This window comes from Rhinopithecus bieti, unplaced genomic scaffold (genome assembly GCF_001698545.2).
Source record: "Rhinopithecus bieti isolate Rb0 unplaced genomic scaffold, ASM169854v2 scaffold_1665, whole genome shotgun sequence".
NCBI classification, from domain to species: domain Eukaryota; kingdom Metazoa; phylum Chordata; class Mammalia; order Primates; family Cercopithecidae; genus Rhinopithecus; species Rhinopithecus bieti.
In genome coordinates this window covers 91,843-115,237 of record NW_016803630.1, presented here as the reverse complement: position 1 = coordinate 115,237, position 23,395 = coordinate 91,843, and the positions used below count along the sequence as shown (strand labels likewise).

Sequence of the window (23,395 nt, the reverse complement as noted above, 5' to 3'; positions counted from 1 at the left end):
AAAATAAATTACATGTATCATAGTTCTCATATAATAGTCTCACTCTGGAAATAAAATTCGTTTAATTTCCATGCCCTATACTTTTTTCCAGAATAAACATTACCCAGTCCTCTTGTGTTATTCTGTTGAACATTCGTTATTTTTACCCTCACAAACAGCTGACTTGAGACACTTGAATAACTAAGGAATTGAGTCAAGCAAAGTCCTAAGGCAATGGGCCTATATTTGCACAACTGAAGGCAAATAACATAACTTAAAAATCAACTGCACATATTTCTTTTTTGTGTTTAAAAAAAAATCTAATTTTTTATTAAAAAAGCTAAAATATTTATCAAATTTAAAATAAATGCAGAAAAATGTAAGAACTTACAGAGAATAAATGCAAATTTAGGCATGTTTAATGGTCTACCCAGAATACTGCATGACAAATGATTTTTAAACTGTTATCATTGTTTAATTCTCTTTACTTTTGCTCAAAGTAAATGACAAAATGCTTGGGCAAGAAGTAAAAGAAAAAATTTCCACAAAATGATGTTATTTAGATACTATCAGGGTGCTTCCCACCTTCAGTAAATACTTTAATAAGTGCCTTCAATTTTCCTGTTATATGCCAAGCAAAATGCTGTACAATAATATCCCTACTCTATGTATTTATACCTAAAGGTTACAGGCCCAGGGTGGTAAAGCAACAAGCCAGTTACCTCAGGCATCATGCTGTTTGTGTGTCCTTTATGTTTTTCTTTGTCAGGCTGGCTTCTGGGAACTGTTAGGTTCCCATGACTATTATCTGTAGTTTCCCCTTCCAGTGAAATTGAAGGGCATTACAGGGAACAGTCACCTGGTCCTGGCCAGAGTTAATGCCAAGATCCAACAGAGTCAAGTCATGGAGCAGGAACCAGGCCAGGGTGCAAGATACGTAGCAAACAGGTTCCAGCAGACTCTCTTTCAGATTTCCTGGCACTTTGGAGTTTGCAAGGATAAATTTGCATCTCTCATGAGTAAAGTGATGTCCAGAAAACACTGTCAGCTACACAAGCATCTTTATGCTGTTTAGGACACTGTTCTCAGCAACAGTCCAAGAGCAGATTTCTGAGGCAATGGCAACAATATCCATAATACTCCAAGAGCATGAACAGTCACCAAAGGGAAGAACGCCTGGTAACTTTGCTGGTATTATTACTGATGCAGGTGTGTTGCTAGACAGTGTGATAGTTTCACAGATGCAGGAAACACTCAGCATCTGAGTGTCTGCCAGTCTTGACACATAGGCCTTTCCATATGCCTCTTTTAAATTTTATCAGAAAATTCCTCTTACAAGATAATGTAAAAAATCAAAAGGTAAAAGTCAATGTCAAATGAAGTAAGAGCAAGTTTTAATAGCAATCACTGCCATAACTGAAACAAAATTATGCTGAAAACTGGTGAATGATATGTGGTTTTATTATTTTTTTTTTTTTCAGATTTCTAGGAATTTGAGAGACTTCTCATGGATGTGAAAAGGAGAGACCTGTTCTCTTAGTCTGTTTGTGCTGCTATAAAAACAATATCACAGAATGAGTAATTTATAAAGAATGCAAATTTATTTCTTATATTTATGGAAGCTGGGAAGCCCAAGATCAAGGCACAGGCAAGTTTAGAATCCGGTGAGAGGCCCTGTCTCTCCAAGATGGTGTTTTGTTGCTGTGTCCTACAGAAAGGAAACACTGCATCCTCAAATGGCTGAAGACAGAAGCGCAAGAGGCCCAAACGCTGCATGGAACCTCTTTTATTTATTTATTTATTTATTTATTTATTTATTTAAGACGAAGTCTCGCTATGTGGCCCAGGCTGGAGTGCAGTGGTGAGATCTCGGTTCACTGCAAGCTCCACCTCACAGGCTCAAGTGATTCTCCTGCCTCAGCCTCCCGAGTAGCTGAGACTGCAGGTGCCCAGCACCACGCCAGGCTAATTTTTTTTTTTTTTTTTTAATTTTTAGTAGAGACGGGGTTTGATTATGTTACCCAGGATGGTCTCCATCTCCTGACCTCGTGATCCACCGTCCTCGGCCTCCCAAAGTGCTGGGATTACAGGCTTGAGCCACCATGCCCTGCTGGGTCCTCTTTTATATAAGGGCCTGACTCCTATTCATAAGGCAGGAACCCTCACAAACTAATCACCTCTTACTGGCTCTGCCTCATGATGCTATCACAATGGCCATTAAGTGTCAACATGTAGATTTTGAAAAAGACACATTCAAATTACAGCAGCTGTACAGGCAAAGAATATACAATTTCTCAAAGTAAAGTTTGATTATGTAATGAAATAAAGAATCATGGCACTTCAACTGTATTACATTATTCTGATGCCTTTAATAGCATAAAGAACACATACAAAACACTTCATTTGAAATCATTAATGATTTGATTACAAGAGATGGTCATTTTCCGGAACCAATATAGTGCATGTAAAAACGTTTCTTGGCCAGGCACAGTGGCTCATGCCTGTAATCCCAGCAGTTTGGGTGGCTGAGGCAGGTGGATCATCTGAGGTCAGGAGTTAGAGACCAGCCTGGCCAACATGGCGAAACCCCCATCTCTACTAAAAATACAAAAATTAGTAGCACGTATAGTTGCAGTTACTCAGGAGGCTGAGGCACATGAATAGCTTGAACCCAGGAGGCAGAGGCTGCAGTGAGTCAAGATCGCACCACTGCACTTCAGCTTGGGTGACAGAGTGAGACTCGGCCAAAAAAAAAAAAAAAAGGCTCTCACTCCAATAGACTATCTGGGAGCACATGCTGCAACAGGACCAGAATGGACCTGCCATTTGTAGATCATATTTGTTTCATTCAGTAAGGGTTTTAACAGTATTACTGTTCATAATCTTAGCATGTTCTTCATCATCTTGTATCTCTAGTTCTGTTTTTATGAAAGAAACCATATTCATACAGAAATACCTCATTTATATAACTTTTTGTTTGAACTGTTGGTCATAGACTCTTAGCTTTGGTAAATTACAACTTAAATATTGATTGTCTAAAACACAGATGTTCCATGCTCTTGACCAAACCATAAAAGTTCTCAATTAACAATGAAGTATTTCCTTTTCTTCCCCATCATCTCTCTCCTATAAAACACCACTGAGTGGGTAGTATTTATCTTCTACCTGATAGTCTTCCCACACTTCCTTGATTGTGTATCTTTTCAGAGTCAAGGAAGAGATATTTTAGTTCCCAATGCATGGATCAGATTCTCTTGTCAACTGTAAAGTTCCACTCATACTGTAATACTATTAGACACTACAAAACTTTGCTGCACACTGAATATATATGTCCCCAAAACTAATATGTTGTAACCTAACTCCTAACATGATGGTATTTGGAGATGGAGCCCTTGGGAGGTGATATAATTTGGTTGTGTCCCCACCCAAATCTCATCTTGAATTGTAGTTACGATAATCCTCACATGTCATGGAAGGGACCTGGAGGGTGGAATTTAATCATGGGGGTAGTTTCCCTCATGTTGTTCTCATGATAGTGAGTTCTCATAAGACCTGGTGGTTTTATAAGGGGCATTTGCATTCCCCCCTTTTGCTCAGCACTTCTTCCTGTCATCATATGAAGAAGGATGTGTATGCTTCCCTTTCCACCATAATTGTAAGTTTCCTGCAGCCTCGCAGCTGTGAGGAACTGTTAGTCAATTAAACCTCTTTCCTTTATAAATTACCCAGTCTGGAATATGTCCTTATAGCAGCACAAATTAATACAGTAAATTGCTGCCAGGAGTAGGGTGTTGCTGTAAAGATACCTGAAAATGTGGAAGCGACTTTCAAACTGGGTAATAGGCAGAGGTTGGAACAGTTTGGAGGGCTCAGAAGAAGACAGGGAGATGTGAGAAAGTTTGGAACCTCCTAAGACTGTTGAATGGCCTTGACCAAAATGCTGATAGTAATATGTACAATGAAGTCTGGGCTGAGGTAGTCTCAGATGGAGATGAGGAACTTGTTAGGAACTGGAGTAAGGGTCATTCTTGTTATGCCAAGAGACTGGTAGCATTTTGCCCCTGCCCTAAAGATCTGTGGAAGTTTGAACCTGAGAGAGATGATTTAGGGTTGCCTGGTGGAAGAAATGTCTAAGTAGCAAAGCATTCAAGAGGAAGCAGAGCATAAAAGTTTGGAAAATTTGTAGCCTGATGATGTAATAGAAAAGAAAATCCCATTTTCTGGGGAGAAATTCAGGCAGGCTGTAGAAATTTGCATAAGTAACAAGAAGCCAAATGTTAATCACCAAGACAATGGGGAAAATGTCTCCAGGGCATGTCACAGACTTTCATGGCAGCCCCTCCTATCACAGGTGTGGAGGTCCAGGAGGGAAAAATGGTCCTGTGGTCTGGGCCCAGGGACTTCTGCTCTATGCAGCCTTGGAACATGTTACCCTGCGTATCAGTTGCTTCAGCTCCAGCCATGGCTTAAAGGGGTCAAGTTAGAGACAAAGCCATTGCTTTAGATAGGGCAAGCCCCAATCCTTGGCGTCTTACACGTGGTGTTGCACCTGTGACTGCACAGAAGTCAAGAATTGCAGTTTGAGAACCTCTGCCTAGATTTCAGAGGATGTATGGAAATGCCTAGATGTCGAGGCAGAAGTTTGCTTCAGAGGCAAGGCCCTCATGGAGAAACTCTGCTTAGGACAGTGAGGAAGTGAAATGTGGAGACGGAACCTCCACACAGAGTCCCCACTGGGCACTGTCTTCTCGAGCTGTGAGGAGAGGGCCACCATCCTCCAGACCCTAGAATTGCAGATCCACTGACAGCTTGTACCATGTGCCTGGAGAAACTGCAGACACTTAATGCCAGCCAGTGAAAGCAGTTGTGACAGGAGCTGTATCCTGCAAAGCCACAGGTGTGGAGCTGCCTGAGGCTGTGTGTGCCCATGCGTTGCATCAGCATGACCTCTATGCAAGACATGGAGTCAAAGGAGATCATTTTGGAACTTAAGGTTAAATGACTTCCCTATTGGATTTCAGACTTGCATGGGGCCCATAACCCCTCTGTTTTAGTCAATTTCTCCCATTTGGAATGGGTGTGTTTACCCCTATTGTATCTATTAATAGCAAGTAACCAATTTGCTTTTGATTTTACAGGTTCATGGGCAGAAAGGATGGCCTTGTCTCTGATGAAACTTTGGACTTGGACTTTTGAGTTAATGTTGGAATGACTTAATACTTCGGGGGACTCTTATAAGGGCATGATTGTGTTATAAAATGTGAGGACATAAGTTTTGAGATGGGCCAGAGGCAGAATGATATGGTTTGTCTGTGTCCCCACCCAAATCTTCTCTTGAACTGTAGTTCCTAGAATCCCCACATACCATGTTAAGAACCTAGTGATAAATAATTAAATCATGAGGCAGTTACCCTCATGCTGTTCTCATGATAGTGAGCAAGTTCTCACAAGGTCTGATGATTGTATAACGGGCTTCCCCCTTTGCTCAGCATTCATTTCTCTCTCCTGCTGCCATGTGAAGAAGGACATGTTTGCTTCCCCTTCTAACATGACTGTTAAAGTTTCCTGAGTCCTCTCCAGTCATGCAGAACCGTGAGTCAACTAAACATCTTTCCTTTATAAATTACCAAGTCTCATATATGTCCTTATAGCAGCATGAGAACAGACTAATAGAGGAGATGACTGGGTCCTAAGGGTAGATCCCTCATGAATGGAATTAGTGACCTTATAAAAGAGACCTAGTATAACACTGTTATCTGTGAATCAGAAAGCAGGCCCTCACCAGACACTGAATCTGCCACCAGCTTGATCTTGGACTTGCCAGCCTCCAGAGCTGTGAAAAAAAAATTCTGTTGTTTATAAGACACTCAGTCTCTGGTGTTTTGTTAGAGCAGCCCAACCTAAGACAAAACATAAACAAGACATACGGTCATTCAACTCAACTGCCTCACAGTTAGAAACATATATTATCTCAATTATGTATTTCAGGACGGTGTATTACTATTAAAGAAACATGTTTTTAAACATGTATGCTGGAACAGCGTTACAGCACTATCTTTATGTTTCCTATCAGAGGGCTACAGTTAAGAGCTAAACTGTTTATAATGAGGGACTTCCTAAATCTTCTGGAATAGGTTTAAGATGAACTCTTACACTGAATTTCAAATTATAATGAAGTTCTAGTATTCTAACGAACAAATTATTAAGGTTTTTTTTGTAGTCATTCTCATTAAAGTATAATTGGAGCTGAATACACCTGTTTAATAAAGTATAATCAAGTACTCAAAAAAGAAGAAAACAATATTCAAATCCCAATTATTTAAATGTAGCCCTAATCCAATAACATTATCTGCGTCTACTTGCTTTCTTGATACTAGCATCAATCCCAACATAAAATTTATAAGGTTAACACTTTTGAAAGAGGAATTGTATATGTGGAAGAGTCACAAAGTAGAGTATTGCCAACATTTTTCTTTTTTTTTTGAGACGGAGTCTCGCTCAGTCGCCCAGGCTGGAGTGCAGTGGTGGGATCTCCACTCAGTGCAAGCTCCGCCCCCCGGGTTCACGCCATTCTCCTGCCTCAGCCTCTCGAGTAGCTGGGACTACAGGCGTCCGCCACCTCGCCTGGCTAATTTTTTGAATTTTTAGTAGAGACGGGGTTTCACAGTGTTAGCCAGGATGGTCTCGATCTCCTGACCTCGTGATCCACCCGTCTCAGCCTCCCAAAGTGCTGGGATTACAGTTACAGGCGTGAGCCACCGCGCCTGGCCTCTCGTTCTTTTAAGTTTGCCTTTTGTTTCTTGAAAAAGACTTGCAGGTGTAATTCTGACATTTAAAATATGATGATTTTATTTTAGCTACCACATTTTAAAAGAACAGAATCCTAAATATTTATCTTGCTGCCCTGTAATTTCCCTCTTCTATAAACTGTGTGCAAAGAGGGAGGATTCCACTCTACTTGGGAAGAAAACTTGTAATATAAGGGAAAATACGGATTTTGGAAATAAACCTTTGTTTCCTAACCAGCCAGAGCCATCCTAAATTGGAGATAGCAATGCCTGGGTAATAGAGATGCTGAAGTTGTCAGGGAATGATTCAGGATTGCATGAGGTGATGCTGTAAAAACTGCATAACTATATGCTTGGCACACACTTAGCACCAAGTTTGTTACCTGCCTTCACTTTCTCCTTTCTCATTCCAAAAATCTCAGTGTATAAACCCTTTTGCAAATCCTTCAGACACCAAGAGAGTACCAAAAAATCATATATCTAAATTTAGGTTTTATAGACCACAAGTGGTTATCTGAATGCATAACTGAGCAAGCATTAAGTATTGCTGCTTCAAGACAAGAGCTAATACAATAAAAGGACTAACAAAATGTAAAACAATTTAAAATAGCTCATAGATTTTAAAAGTTGTATAGAAACGTTACAAAATTGGCTCAGAAACCAACACCCTAAATATGGCACTTCGACATTCAGAAGGAGCCACAAGGTCTCTCTCACCTTCTCCACCCTCCACCATCCTCAACCCTCCAACCCCCTATCTATCCATGCCCCCCCCAACCCACATCTCTCAATCTTCTATGTCTCCCAAAGCACAGAATGAAGTTGTTCTCTAAGTCGCTTACCTGCCTAAAGTCCAAATATGCCAAAGAATAAAACAATTACCGCTGGTCCCTTCCCTGAGTTTTCATTAACTGAACTCATATCGCAGAAAGGAAGACTGAAGTCTGTCAATAAAGCAGGACAGATTTTTGTCAATGACAAAATTTTGTCAATGACAAAAATCTTGTTGGTTCTTTGGTACAAATGGCCTTTGTCCCAGGACACTGTATGTTCTTCAAGCCTATTGAATTCCCCTAAAAATCATTTAGTATCTCCCTAAAATCATCCATCCTTTGCCATCTTCCATTCCCCTAGGAAGTAGGTTATATAAGCATCTATACTACATTGGGATACTGGGCACTCACACGGTGATTCTTCCCTGGGCATAATAATAAATTGCATGCCTTTTCTCCACTAATCTGTCTTTTGTGAATTGATTTTTCAGCAAACCTTCAGAGGGTAAAGGGGAAATTTCCCTTGGCCCCTAAATAATATTCACACTTAAAGTAACTGAGCAAATATACGTAATAATTTTGATCATAAATGCTGAAGTATCCCAATGAACAGTCATAATTAGGTTTCTAGGCATTTAATATATTTGTTGGTGACACTTTTTTGGAAATGTTTCTTCCCCACCTTTATTTGGAACATTTGAAAATAAATGTAGAAAATGGATTCAGGTATCTTAATCAGGTTGAGTAACAAATTTGTGTTATTAACAAAATAAAATGAAAACAAATAAAATACACATTTCCTCATAGAAGTATTTTTTCTTAAATTAACAGCATATATTACTTAGAAATTTAATCATAAAAAGGAAATAATTGTATATGAGCCTTAGATCTGATGTCTATAAATCCTCCTGTACCAGGATATTACTGTGTTCAATTAATGCTCTCCCCATGGCACAAGACGCCAGGTTACTTTCACACAAATGCTAGCTAATGTGGCCTACAGGGAACACAGACTTACATTTTCCTCAATCATCTGTGGCTTCCTCTGAATTATTCACCTTTTTCTATCTACTTATTAGTTTGTCATATCCATTAGTGATATTCAAACAATTCTGCAGTTTCTGCCCCTTTGCAGCTTCAGTTCAGAACAAGAAGCTGGTAGGAAGTTGCATTGATTCTTTCTTTTTCTTCTGGAAGCTGTCACTACTTTATAAAAATGCTTTCAAGCACTTTACTGCTACATCAAAGACACTGTGCAACAGGTAATAGATAATGAGGACCTATATGAATATTATGAACTGATACTACAGGAAAAGGATAAAATTACAAATGACTGAATGTTAAGAGGTAAGGTAAAGAGAAAAAGAGTTGTGGACAGAAAGTGACAAAGAAACAGAGAGGATGCAGAACGTTACAGTTCCATTAAAAATCAGTATATTCAGCCTCCCGAGCAGCTGGGACTACAGGCGCCCGCCACCTCGCCTGGCTAATTTTTTGTATTTTTAGTAGAGACGGGGTTTCACCGTGTTAGCCAGGATGGTCTCGATCTCCTGACCTCGTGATCCGCCTGTCTCAGCCTCCCAAAGTGCTGGGATTACAGGCTTGAGCCACCGCGCCCGGCCTCCTTAGGATACTTCTGAACTGTGTTTGGACAAACGGAGGCAAGATGGCGCACTTCCGGGTTCTTCATCACCAGCTTTTCCCGCGCGCAAAAATGGAGCCAGCGCCCAGGGAGGGTGCAGACCAACTGGGCATGCGCCAGGTGACGCCAATCCGAAGAGACCAAGATTTACCTGGTCGCACCTACAGAACGCCCCCGGACACGACCGTGCCCCGCCTATTGCCCTCCCGGCAGACGCCCCCAGCGAACTTCCTTAGTCCCCACTCCTGTAGGGACTGCAGGAACTTCCTCGGAGAGCTTCACCAGGCGACTCTCTTGGCCTCCTTTGCTGGAGGCCGACAGACCTCTCTCTGCCCACCTTCTTCCCTGAAGCTAGGTGACCAAAAATAAATTTGCAGTTTTGCTCCAAAAAAAAGAAAATCAGTATATTCAATAAAAATTTGCAGAACCATTTGTACTAAGAGCTAATGCAACTTTTTAAAAAATGGCACAATGCTTTGAATAGAAAAGAATTAAGCCACATGATAGAACAAATTGGGATATTCATTTATATAAACTTCTGAAAGTACATTCCTAACTATGTTCTACCTCAAAAGTTTTTCATTTTAAGAGTCCATTTCTGGATGCTATTGGATAAAAAGGATATATATATACACACACACACATATACACACAGACATATATATACATATATATATTTACTATCTCCCTAAAATCATATATATACACATATATACATATATACACACACACACATATACACACATATATAGTCACACACACACACACACAATATCTCTAAAATTTCAGTCTCCTTTGGAGGATGACAGTCAGAAAAGATATCTTATACATATTTGTCCAGGTATTTTTGCAGAGTACTTCATATAGCAATGCTTAATTATTTACTGACTTGAATTTATTTAAGGTATGAGAGCCAAGATCTAGTTGTCATTAGCATCTTACCTGTACTGAAACACTGGCTGAGGCATTGACTCTTGGGGTGCTATAATGGCCGGCCTCACCTTGCTGAGTCCTTATTCTCCCTACCTGTAAATGAATATAATCTATCCTACATGACAATATGAGGATTCAAAATGCTATATATAAAACAGAAAACACACAGAAGACACTTAAATGACATCAATAATTATGTTGGCATATGTTTTAATTGGAAAAAATATCTCTAAGTCATTATAACAGAATGATTATTGTCTTGCTCTCTGCGGTAGTTTTCAAATGTGCTTATGTGCGCTATCACGTCTAAATGGAATGCCATCTTAAAATTCCCTTAGGTTGCATTCCCAACTGGTATTACTAACTTTATAGCTAAGTGAAAATTTCACCACTTAAACATTTTTGCAGCATCAATATCAGCACTTAAATCTCCTCATATATGTGCCAGAAACTAGAATTGTATCCATCTTAAAAAGATCCACATTATTTTAATATTTGTTTATTTTCTGACCTTCCTACTTGGGTCATGCTGGGAGTACCAATATTATAACTCATAAATGCTTTTGCACAGAATAGAATGCCTCAGGAGTAAAGACGTTCTGCCTCAATATATGCCAAAAATAAAGGTAGAGATAAAAATTACATTATTATGATTATCATTTATTGGCTACCTACATTATTTCTCCAACAACTCAGAAAATAAATTTTATTATTTCCAAAATGAGAAAACTGGGCTCTAAAAGTTACATATCTTGATTTTGGTCAAACAGCTTAGAAGTAGCTTAGCTGACATTTCATTGAGGTATATCTATCTGTCTTCAAAGCCTCTGATCTGACATGTGACACTGAGATTGAAAAAAAAAGGAGAAGAGAATAAAGAGATAACTACAGAATAAGACTGACTACATAGAGAAGATGACATGAGAGGTCTACAAAAAAAATTGGCTCAAGGACATGAATTGCTTAACCTTGCTTTGAGATATGTTTGATATCTGGGTAACTCAAGACTAAAAAGGACTTACCTGTTCTATTTACAGCCATTTCTCTAACATCCAAAACAGCGTCTGGAACATAGCAGGGGAATAAATAGTTGTTAAAGTATTGCATTCTATGGCTTAAAATATGTCAGAGGCTTTATTCAAAATCCCACTTCACTGTGAATTTGATATATACTCATCTATGAGAATTCTCCAGACCCTACTCTATTCATGCACTCACTGATACCCATAGCATAGGGCTTCCATGGGAGTCTTGCCACTTCTCACGCATTCTATCCTTACAACCTTGCAAACTGAGTCATAGGAATGACATCCAGGATTTACTGTTCCTTTGGTCCCTACCGGTTCTCCAGCCTCCTTGAATCCATAAGAGGTTGTTACTTTCTCTAAGCTTCCTAGCTTGGTTCCAGGTAACTCCTTCAAATAGTAAGGAAGCCTTATCATTCCTGTTGACTTTGTGTTGTAACAGACCCAAACTCATTATACCTGATTAGTCTCCATTTTAAAAAATACTTATCAGACTTTGCCTGTAATCCCAGCACTTTGGGAGGCCAAGGCAGGAGGATCAAAAGGTAGGAGATCAATACCATCCTGGCTACACAGTGAAACCCCGTTCTCTACTAAAATACAAAACAAAATTAGTCATTTGTGGTGGTGGGCACCTGTAGTCCCAACTACTCGGGAGGCTGAAGCAGGAGAATGGCGTGAACCCAGGAGGTGGAGCTTGCAGTGAGCTGAGATCGGGCCACTGCATTCCAGCCTGGGCAACAGAGTGAGACTCTATCTCAAAAAAGAAAAAAAAAATTATCAGACTTTTCCCCCCGAGAATATCTTAAAATTTACTGCAGCATGAAATACTTTAAATTAATACTATTGAAAAGGTACACTGTGTTCAACAGATTAAAATCCAGACCCTTCCAATGACAAGATGTGTAACCTTGGGCAAAATACTTCACCTCTGTTCTCTACTCTGCCCATCTGTAAAATAAGGATAACAATAATGCTTCCTCATAAAGTTTTGAGGATTAAATTAATTAAAACATGTAAGGCATTAAAATGATACCTGACATATAGAAATGTTCAACAAATGTAAGTTATTTTTACTTAAAGCTTATCTTCATAACTTTACTTAATAGCCACTTATTTGGTCCAAAGTCTTTAAATTCACTTATTATACACAAAAGACATATTTGTTGTTTTACTACTTAGGGCATTAATCTATAAAACAGTATCATTTTACTGAGTGGCTAATTTCTAATTATAATCAAAAGTTAAAGTGAGCTTTCCTATCATCCTCCAGTGGTTTATTCATTTATTTATTTATTAAACTGTGGACACAGAAAGAAAAGTTCAGCCCTAAGATAACTATGGGATTCTCCCAGAGGTAGATCTCTATGTATAACTTGATTTCCCACTCTGAATTCACCTGAAGAGATATTGACAAGTTACATCATGAACAATAGTTCCAATATTTACATTCAAAACCATTGTTATCCTTGAAGTATTCTATGCATTTGTGGACTTTCCTAAACCTGAAATGCTCCATGATAGAGCAGCCTTAAATAAAGAACTTAACCAGGGCACATGCAAAAAAACAGGAAGAAAAACTGAATATGTTAAACTGATAGAGAAAATAAAAGACATGTGAACTGTCACCACATAGGTACAGTATGTCATTCAAACAGGAAAGGGATTCATTGCACGTGGCCCCAGGAAGCTGAACAGAGATTCTAGGTAGAAGCAAGAAAATTTCAGTCACAAGTAGAACTGCCTTTAAAAGAACAGTCTTTCTCAGTGTGTACACTTAATAGATGGTGGTTTATTGAACATAATGAAAACAATACATAAAAGTGGAAACAGATGTCCTCCAAGTTTCTTGCAACTCTATAATCCACCAAAATGCTAAAGATGACATAAATATGAATACATTATTATTCCCGACATCTACCACTTTATAGAATATTCAGAAACTGAAAACTTATGTAAAATCAACTATGATAGAATGTTAAGAACAAATAAGACATTGTAAACACAATGCTCCTGAAATTTTAGGAAAATTATTCTACCTATCCAGAGGCATCAGAGGAAAATTTGAATGTGGTGTTTCAGTTCAGTTTAGAAGGTGAGGTTAGAGCTAGAAATGGAAATAGTAGGAAGTTAGATTCATTTCAAGATAAAAGAACAGTATGACCAAAGATTTGGCAGTAGGAAGTAGTATGAGAATGGACAAGGCATGGGGACAGTTCAATGTGAGTTGAGTATGATGGTAGTGGGAGATGAACATGAAACAGCTGTTTGGAATTACATCATGCAGGGACTGAAATGTCAGTCCTTGGACCTAGGTGGTGGGAGTGTTAGTTAACAGAGGTGTGCTTCAGTGAGAGTATATGATACCATGTACAGAATTAATTGGTAGGGTGAGAGACCTGAAACCTCTGGCAACAACAGAATAAAAGGAAATAATTTTAAAAAATTATTTCAGATGTGCACAAGTCCAGAGAAAGGGTGGTCTCAAAAGCTTCTAGGTTAGAATACTGCTGAGAGCAATATGAAGAATGAGGGCAACAGAAAGAAAGAAGACAAAAAGGAAGGAAGAGATCACAGGATACTGGAAGTATCAAAGGCACAGTAAAGAGAAGCTGTCCTGCAAACATCTAGAAATGTCTGAAAATGCCTAAAAGTTGAGGGAAGGTCAGGACTGCAGCAAATGGCTTGGGAGTTATTCCGACTGAGGTGAAAGCAGAGGTCAAGAGCAGATGAGCTTTGTCAATCAACAGAATGCAGGCTAAAGAAAAGCCAGGCCAGGCTCAGTGGCTCATGCGTATATTCCCAGCACTGTGGGGGGCCAAGGCAGGCAGATCACTTGATGTCAGGAGTTTGAGACCAGCCTGGCCAAATGGTGAAACCCCATCTGTACTAAAAACAAAAAATTAGCCAGGCGTGGTGGCGGGCGCCTGTAGTCCCAGATACTCAGGAGGCTGGGGCAGTAGAATCACTTGAACTCAGGAGGTGGCAGTTGCAGTGAGCTGAGTTCACCTCATTGCATTCAATCTGGGTGTCACTGCGAAACTCTGTCTCAGCAACAACAACAAAAAGCCCAAAACAGAAACTAGGGAACACATACTTATATTGAATAGGAGGTGAAAGGCAAGCTGGAGAAGCAGTAAATGAGCAGTGAGAGAAGTAACAAAATAAAGAACACATGAAAGCCAAAACAGAAGTTCAAGAAGCATTAGGCATAACACTGCCAAAGTTTATTGACAGTCCAATGCAATAATCTGGAGTCTAGGAGGTCAATGATGCTCTGATTATTAAAGTTAACAGTTGTTATGCCTTACTAATAAAGAACTCATTGTTTCAAAACAAAATATTTTAATACAAGGGTATTATTTTCATCCTTTAATGAAAGGCAAAATAATTTTGAAAGTACTTTCAAAGTACTCTGATCCCAAATAATTTTTTAGACAATCTCAATTTGATCTTATTGGCCAATAGTTTTCAACCATATCGATCACCATTCCACCACAGGTATCTTAAAATGTAGACAGGCATTTTTGACTGTTACAATGACTAAGGGAAAGCCACTGACTTACAGATAACAGAGATAGATCATTGTTATGGACTTACTGTGTGCCTCCCAAAATTCATGTTGAAATCCTAATCCCCAAAGGAGTGGTATTAAGATGTGGGGATTTGGGGAGTTAAGTAGGTCATGAGGATGGAACTCTCATGAATGCGATTAGCACACTTATAAAAGAGAGCTCTCACTCTCATCCCACCATGTGAAGATATAAGAAAGCAGCAGTCTATAACCCACAAGAAGCCTTCACCAACACCTGCACCACGCCAGCACCCTGATCTCAGATTTCCAGCCTCTAGAACTGTGAGAAATAAATTTCCGTTGTTCATAAGTTACCTAGTCTATAGTTTGTTATCACAGCCCAAATTTACTACGAAAGGTCACAGATACCCAATGCTCTGCAATGAAAGAGACAGTCCTACACAATGAAGAAGTGTCCCACTCCAAATGCCAATAATCCCACCTGTTGAAAAATACTGTCACCGACTGCTATTTATCAGTGAATTTGCCTTTCACATATTTGAGAAGAATTGATGGAACTTCAAATCCTCGAATTTTTGAAAATCATTTTTAAAATGAGATAAATAGTAACATCCCTTGAAACTTATCAAATGCATGCTTTGTAGTTTTATCGTTTATTCTTATCTAATCTAGTTACAAAAGATATAGCTCTTCAAGTTAATTACATACTAGGGCAGCTGCTTTGTATAAAGTACCATTCTTTTACATATCAGCTTCAATAAAAATCTGATTAGAGATACTGACTAATTAATAATGATATATATTGTGCTAGGTGGAGAAACAGCAAATGCTTGTAATAAAATGCTTTCTACAAAATCCTAACATTTTATATAGATCTTTATTTATCCAAACATTTGTGTTCACCACTTACACAAAATATTTTGTATTGAAAGTTGCTATTTTAGTGCCAAGTATTATATAAAACTAATCACCAGACTCTATAATTGAACCACACAGACATTTTTATAGAACTATCATAACTGCACAAAACCTTTAATGGAAATACCTTTAGGCCAGTATCTTGTAGCTGTCGTTCAATTGTCCCGTAGGATTTTCATGAGGTCCTTTGAGACTTCAATGAATATTAATGAAAATATTTGCAGGAGTTTTAGTATTAGGTCTGAAAATTATTTCTAAAATATTTGCTTGATTTATCAACACTGATATTTGTGAATATGTTGAAATTGTCTATGATGCACCAAGTCCCAGTTAGTCCAGCTCCAGCTGGACTAGTTTTATTATAGTCAACTCCAATTTGTTTAATTTTCTCCAATATTTTTAATGATTACAGTTGATATCTAAATGCACAGACCCTCCACTTATTTACTAATTACCAAATGCATGTGGTAAGTGTTATTTATTCCTCTCGACAATGGTCCATTTTAAGCTAGTCTCTCAAATTATGATTTTAAACAGCTGGATCTCTCACATAGGTAGACTCGGCCCCTGGATTCACCATTTAAAGGAGCAATTGAGAAAATGAAGCTTTTTCACAAGTTAAAAAAAAAAATTCCATTATTCACTGAGAACTAGTGTGCAGTTGTTTCCCAAGGTATTTCTTAATCACTTTGATCCAAACAGTTTTGAGAAAGCCTGGGACAAACCAGGATGACCTCTCAAAGGGAGTCCACTTAATAGTTTATTGTGCAATTCAACTTTGTTGTGCTATCTAATGGCAAGTTTGGCATTTCAGAGTTTCCAAAAATCTACTAAAAATAAGCCAGTGATGCTCATGACAAACTAAAACGTGTAAAGTCAAATATTTAATACCTAACACTAGTTACTGAGTTATTTCTATGCATGGGCTCAGCACAGTGCTATTTCACAGATATTATCTCATTCAGTGTTTACAATCAACATATAAAATTGGTTATTATTCCATTTTTACACATGAAGAAACTGAGACTTAAAGAGGTTTAGCAACTTGTCTTTGTTGATAAGTGGCAAAGCTAAGATCAAAACCCAGACAGGTTGGACTTCAGAGCACCTCGTCTGCCCTATCCTGTCCCAAGTACCAGCTCCACAGGGGTTCCCGGATGAATCAGATATACTATCTACTCTCAAGGACCATGGAGCCCAGGAAGAGAGATAGGATGCCTTCCCAAATAATTGTAATTCAAGGTAATAATGTAAGAATCAGCCTAAAAGAAGCCTAGATCAAGTTACGAAGTAGTTCAGATGAACACAGATTACTTCAAGATGTGGAAACCAGGAGGGTACTTTTTATTTAGGATGGGCTGGAGGGAGGAGAGGAATAAAGAGCAATAAAAGAATGTAATTACTCTTTGCTGCATGCCACTCCATTTATCAGATACAGTATGAAACAGCTTTGTTATCTTCTTTGGTGTTCAGAACAACCATACAAGTACTACCACAACATTGCATAAGACAAAGCCAGTCAGTGGCTTAACTAAAATTTAAATCCAGTGCCCCTGCATTACGGTCTGCCCTTTTAATTTCTTTCTTTAATTTTCTTTTTTTCTTTAATTTCTTTCTTTTTTTCTTTTTTCCTGTCCACCTTGAGTAGGTCACTCTTTCATGTTTGCACTTCATGGGCATCTTTTGCTAATTTGTCAGACCAAAGAGAATATTTTCCTATTTTGCACAAATGAGCATCATAAACTAGATGATTAGATGCAAGACAAGGAAAAGGAATCCTCAAAAGAGCCTCAAATATTCTGTTCTCAGGGCAGAGTTCATGCTGGATTTCCTGCCAGATTCAGAGTTGAAGGCAGGAGACACTTGGCTTGCTAATTTTTATTTCCTCCTCTCCCCACTTCCCTCCAGTTCGGCCTCCCTCCCTCTTTCCTTCTTTCTATAATCAGTTGTTCTGAACCATGATATGCCAGACACTGTACTGGGCTATGGAGAAAACAACAGGTAAGATCTTCGCTCTTAGTTAGCTTCACACAAGGCAGAAGCTATATTACATAGTGGTTAAAGCCAAACAGATCGCATGTATTGCTTGTCCCAGCCCAGCCACTTACTGGGTGTACCAGCTGAATAAGCTATGAAACTTTCTGGGCCTAAATTCTTTGTTCTGTAAATATGGATATGGACAGATCTACCTCACAGGGTTGTTACGTGCTATCAGACAGTAGTAGCACAGTGCCTGGAATATGGTGAGCATTACAGAGTTGTCATTATAGTCATTATGTACTACAGTTACTTTATACTCTTAGGAGTGAGTGGATTGGTTTGTCCAAGGTGTAGTAGAAACTGCAGCTCAAACTCTTCTCTCAAACGATGGAAACCAATTCATTGACAAAGATAGTCTTCAGAGAAGGATCATCCTCCCCTCCTAACATGAAGAAAAATCCTTCATTACCTGTTTTTATTCATTAAGGATCACTATTAATGAACAAAAAACGGGCTGAATACAGGTTCCTGAGAAAAGACACTCTTCTCAAATTTGCCTTTTAGCAGATCTTACCAACATTTCTTACAACTGCGGAGTTCCTTTCAAGTTATTTGGAATATATGTTTCTTCCATCAAGAGGCGAAAAAAAGGGACTAAAAGTCAAATGGGATACAAGAAAGATTAATCTGGATGACTGCCTATATGAGAATTTCTTGAGAACAGAATTCCAGCCTCATTCATCTTGGTAACCCTGGTAGGGTGTCTAGACTGATTATAGGGGCTCAAATATAGCCTGTCTATATTCTAGGTGTTTACTACACACTTTATTCTTCCCAACAGCATTTCAGAGTGTGTACCACCAATCTCATTTTATAGGTAAGAAAAAGGTAAAGCCCTGATTGTTAAACAATTACTCAACCTTACAAAAGTGCAGAACCAATCTGTTCTAAAGTTAATTCCCTTTTTCCATGTGAATGTCTCAAAAATGTTTGGTGAATGAATACAGAATTAAAATCAAATTCTGAAGATGCCTTTTATTTCAGATCCATGATCCAGGAATATGACTCTAGACAAGGGAGGTTTCTTTAGGTAATGTTTCTCTCCTTCCCTTTAAAAGAGCTCAAAGCCAAAAATATAAGCCAGACATTATCAAAGAGCACATGAATGTCTAGAAATAAACTGAGCATTTATAGAAGGATACACTAATTTGAACTTTGGGAAACAGGTGTTAAAATTTCAGATCACTTAATATTAAAACATGCCTTGGGGGAAAAAAGGTAATATGTAACTGCAAACTGTTGATGTATTTACAAAAAATAGTTTCTGACTTTGTAGGTTGTTACACAATACACTGAGTTCCTTATGGTTATAATCTTTCCTTTCCACTGAGATCATTGAGTCCCTCACTTGGATTGCTTTAAATGTAATGTGCTCAGTTAGAAGCAGAAGCTGGAGTTATGATTGCTTCACCAGGGCTAAATATTAGTCACTTTGCTCAACCCTCATTTGCCCTCTGCAGCCCCCACCCAACTCTCATTTTTCAGCCACACTCCACCAAATGCATACTTAGTGCTTGTGGTTCCTGTGACACAACACATTCAAGCTAACCTGTCTGTGGAAAGTTGGCAACCCTCTGAGTTCAGACTGGGGTTAGCCATGAAGCATGGGGTGACAGGAAATGGCATCCAGTAATCACTCCTTCCTCTGGTCCAGTCTTTTTCACATCACCTTCATCACTGCCCGCTATTTTATTCCTCTGCTGCGTCTCCTTTGGGACCCAAGAGGGAAGAAGGACATGAAATACAGCTGTCCTAATGCCACTAACCAGCCCTCACGCAACGCAGCCTAGTCCTACTTATTTCTCCAGGAAAGGCAATCAAAAAACAATTATAGAGAAACCACTCCTCATTTCCTCTTCTATGTCTCTCGTGTGTGTGTGTGTGTGTGTGTGTGTGTGTGTAAAATTTTAATTTCCCTGGTATTGGAACTACAAAAGTCCCTCCTCAGCCCTACCGGGAAAGTGGTATTGGGCACGACCGCCCTTTCCAAGGCAGTCTGCAATCGTTTTCGCGGAAGTAGAGAAAAGCTGGTAGAGAAGGGAGCTGCGATGTAGCATCCGTTGGGAAAACAGTTCGCACGTGAGCGGGCTCGCACGTGAGCGGGCTCGCAGCCTGTGGCGCCACCTGACCGGGCCTAGTGCCCCCAGTGTGATGCAGTGGCCCAGGAAGCCCAGCAGGCACAGGCCCTCCTGAACCCCTGCCAAGTCAGCGCTCCCTTTCTGCCTGGGCTCAGGCCTCGTCCGCATACACTTCTCCATCTGCTTCCACCCCTGCCATCCTTCCTGGGGACCAAAAATGAAGAAAGACAACCCCACGCCCCAATCCCCGGTATTTCGTCTTCCCCTGCAGCCTCTTCCTGTCCTGATCATCTGCTCAAAGAGAAGACGTTCCCTACACACACTCTCACCACCCCCACCTCCACCTTCTGTGGCAATGAAGCCACGCTACCCTAGGGGGTCCGGGGGCCGGATGCTGGCAGGGTGCGCACTACAGACACGCTGCACTGGAAGCAGCCCTCGGAGTCCGGTGAGCCAGGGAGACTGGGGTGCACCGCGCCACGCTGAGTCTAGGTGTAAAAGCCGAGAGCGTGGGTACCTCCTGGCCGAAAGCACGCGGGGCGTTCCTTGCCCGGGACCCCGCGCACCCACAGCAGCTCCCGGGCCGCTGTCGGCGCTCACTGGCTGACGCGAGCTCTCCTCCCGCGGCCGCTTCGGGGTTTTTTGTCTATATAAGGGCTCGCTGGCCAACTCTGCGTTGGCACGTTTGTCACAGGCTGGCCATTATTTGCACACACGCGTGCGGCTCCGCGGGCAGCTCGGGTCACAGACGCAGGCTTTCGCTCCTCTTCGCCTGCGCCTCCTCCTCGTCCTCCTCCTCCGCCCCCCTCCCTCCCCAGCTGTACTTACTTTATCTGGTCTCTGGCGCAGGGTGGGCGCTGCAGCCCTCTGTTCCCCGCAAGCCGCAGCCGGTTCGCCTTGCTGTCAACTGGTGAATGGAATTATTTATTTATTTATGGCCCCTGACGTGTCCTCGCCCGCCACAGCCAGCGGAAAAGGAGGCGGCGGCGGGAAGCGGAGGCGCGGCTGCTGAACGCCCTTGTCGGTGCAGAGGAGCGCGCGCCGGGGGTGGGGGCCGGACAGACTGCGGTGGAGGCTGGCCCGGGGGGTGGTGGAGAGGAGCCGCCTCCCGGTGCCTAGAGACTGACTGAGCATGCTCCAAGCGGCTGTCAAAGCTATAGGCAATTTCTCTATCGCTCGGGGCACTCCACTTCGGATTTTAGTTTTGACCAAGGAAGAAAGCCAAAAGGCAGGTAGATCTGTCGTTCCTGATGGGTCGTGACTTGCTGTATCCCAAGTACTCCGTAGCCTGACCTAGGAGTCAGGTATGCGGTAGCTCTGTCTAGATATCCCAGAGAGTTGTGTAACCCATGCATGGGAGAGGAAAGCATGCAAAAAGAGAAGAGCCTGGCCGAATGCAGGGAGAATAGGAGATCCTCACTGTGAGCTTGCAGTGAAAGTGTTGAGCCATTTTCAACTGAGGCCTTTTGGGAGAAGGAGGTAGTGCACTGTTGGAGATTAGACTCACTAACCAAATCACTTTACAGAAAAAAATAAAATTGACACCATAGGAGGAAGGGCATAGAAAACAGCACCAAAAGACATTACAAATAAGGATTTTTTTTCAAATAATTTATAAGTAATTCCTTTCATTTTTGGTTTCTCCAATTACTTAGTTCTTCAAACCAGCATTTAGTTATTTGGCAACGAATAGTTCTAGAGATAATGGTAATTCTGCAGTCATTGGTTTGGTCTCTTCCCCTGTCTAAGATATGCTTCTTGGGAAAGTTGGAAAGAGGAAGGGCTGGAAGAGAACGTTTAACCTACCCTAAAGATTGGGTTTCTTTAATAACTTTAAGTTAAATTGCCACTTTAGAGAAAAAGAAACTATCCAAAAGAATAATTGTAGGTTTTGACTTGACAAGTCCTATTGCAGTTTGTCTACCAGTTTAACTAGCTTTCTCCTCCTTGATTTCACAATAATCCTTTTAAGATATGTTCTATGATTGTTCACATTTTACAAATTTATAAAAAGATAGTTAAGTCATTTGGGTAAATTCACACAGTCTTTTGCCGCAGCTAGTCTGTTGTAATGGACAAAATTTGAATTTCAATTTCTGTAGCTATGAAATAAAAGTAATATCAGTCTTGGGTTGATTTCATAAGATTTAAGTGAAATAATATACATGAAGTGGCTGGTAGGCATAAGACAAGCTGAATAAATAATGGCGATTAATAACTTCAAAATTATTGGAAGATAATTTTATTGAAAGAATGATATTTGAAAATGAAAAAAAGGCAGAAAATTACAGAAAGGATTTTATATTTTTAAACTAAAAATGCTTAAATAGACGTTTGTGTGAGACATAATAGGCATTTTGATAATGATGGAATATCTAGCAGTGACTCTAAATACTTCATTTAATTACAAAAAAGTTAAACATTTCAAAGAAACAACATAAAGGCACATTTCAAGGTCATATTCTTGAGTGTTTGCTATTGACATTTTTCCTGCTCATTCATCACTTTTATTTCCTGTCAAAGAAGAGGAAGAAGACCATATGCTTTCTGAATTTCGATCCTATTCTCTCTTTTCCTTCTCTTTGATTTTTCTTTTTTGTTGTTTTTTTTCTTGTAGTCCCATATTCTTGACTTGTGTAACGTATTGCTGAATGCCAAACATCACTACTTATAGCATGATATCATAACCTTCTTTCTAAGTCTTGTTTTTTCAACAATTAAAATTCTGGATCTAATTTACCTACTGTCACAGAGTTAGTATTTGGGAACTCATTTCTAAATTGCTTTGTTGTGATAACTAGGTATGTTACGTAAAATTTGATTTGACTAGAAAGGAATCTGAAAGGAGGGAGAATTAGCTAAGAATAAATTCAGCCAATTTATCCTATTACTTATAGTTTAATATTGCTAAGAAATGGGGAAAAAAAATACAATTTAGGGAAAAAACAAGCCATATGATTAGAACTTGGAATTCTCTGGTAAAATGTTTGCCTTGATTTCTTTTCATAAGCTGAAATAACAGTGAGAGAAACAAATGGCAATACACTTAACATTCTAGCAACTCATATTCCACAGATGAGCAAACTGTGAATATGGACATAACATATATACTCATGAAGTCCACATGTCTTTTACTATATACCCACATCCTTGTGGTTTAGGTTCTTTGTCCCTTCTTCATTCCTCAGTCATGCACAATCTTCTCACATTTTTCCGTCTTTTCTCATTCACCGCCATCTTTCCCATATCAAACTTGCCTAACCGTTTTTTCTTCCTTTAATGCCCAGCAAATATATCATCACTTCTACAGCATTTTAAAGATTCCTTGTTAACAAATAAGGGTTAAGTTCATCTTTCTCTGTGATCCTGCCCATAGAAAATGATTTAGGCCTCTATCTGGGGCATTTTCTTTCTGCTTCACATATGACTATATTATAATATGATTTTTGTTTCTGTAGCCCCAATATATTAGGTTATTTGAAAGTAGAGATGACATTTTATTCATCTCTGGCATTGTCACAGGCCTTTGAACCAGAGCGACTCCATCTTGAATAAGACCTGAGTAAAATGAGGCTGAGACTTATTGAGCTACATTCCCAGGAGATTAAGGCATTCTTAGTCACAGAATAAGATAGGAGGTTAGCACAAGATACAGGTCATAAAGACCTTGCTGATAAAACAGGC

General features: G+C 39.7%; 1 protein-coding gene across 10 annotated transcripts in view; it reads right to left on the bottom strand.

Annotated features, from left to right (window-relative positions):
- The window catches only part of SLC16A7 (solute carrier family 16 member 7), a 169,723-nt gene extending 148,881 nt beyond the window's left edge, over positions 1 to 20,842 (bottom strand). The window contains exons 1-4 of one of the 10 annotated variants that reach the window (XM_017890847.1): positions 20,229 to 20,363; positions 19,183 to 19,342; positions 15,721 to 15,786; positions 11,138 to 11,179 (exon numbers count right to left, since the gene is read on the bottom strand). The gene's annotated coding sequence lies outside the window, so the exon portion shown is untranslated. Of the gene's footprint in view, positions 1 to 11,137; positions 11,180 to 15,720; positions 15,787 to 19,182; positions 19,343 to 19,587; positions 19,756 to 20,228; positions 20,364 to 20,539 lie in introns of those variants that run through there. The other 9 variants (XM_017890838.1, XM_017890859.1, XM_017890865.1 and 6 more) reach the window with 9 other exon arrangements.
- Between the last annotated feature and the right edge of the window lie 2,553 nt (positions 20,843 to 23,395).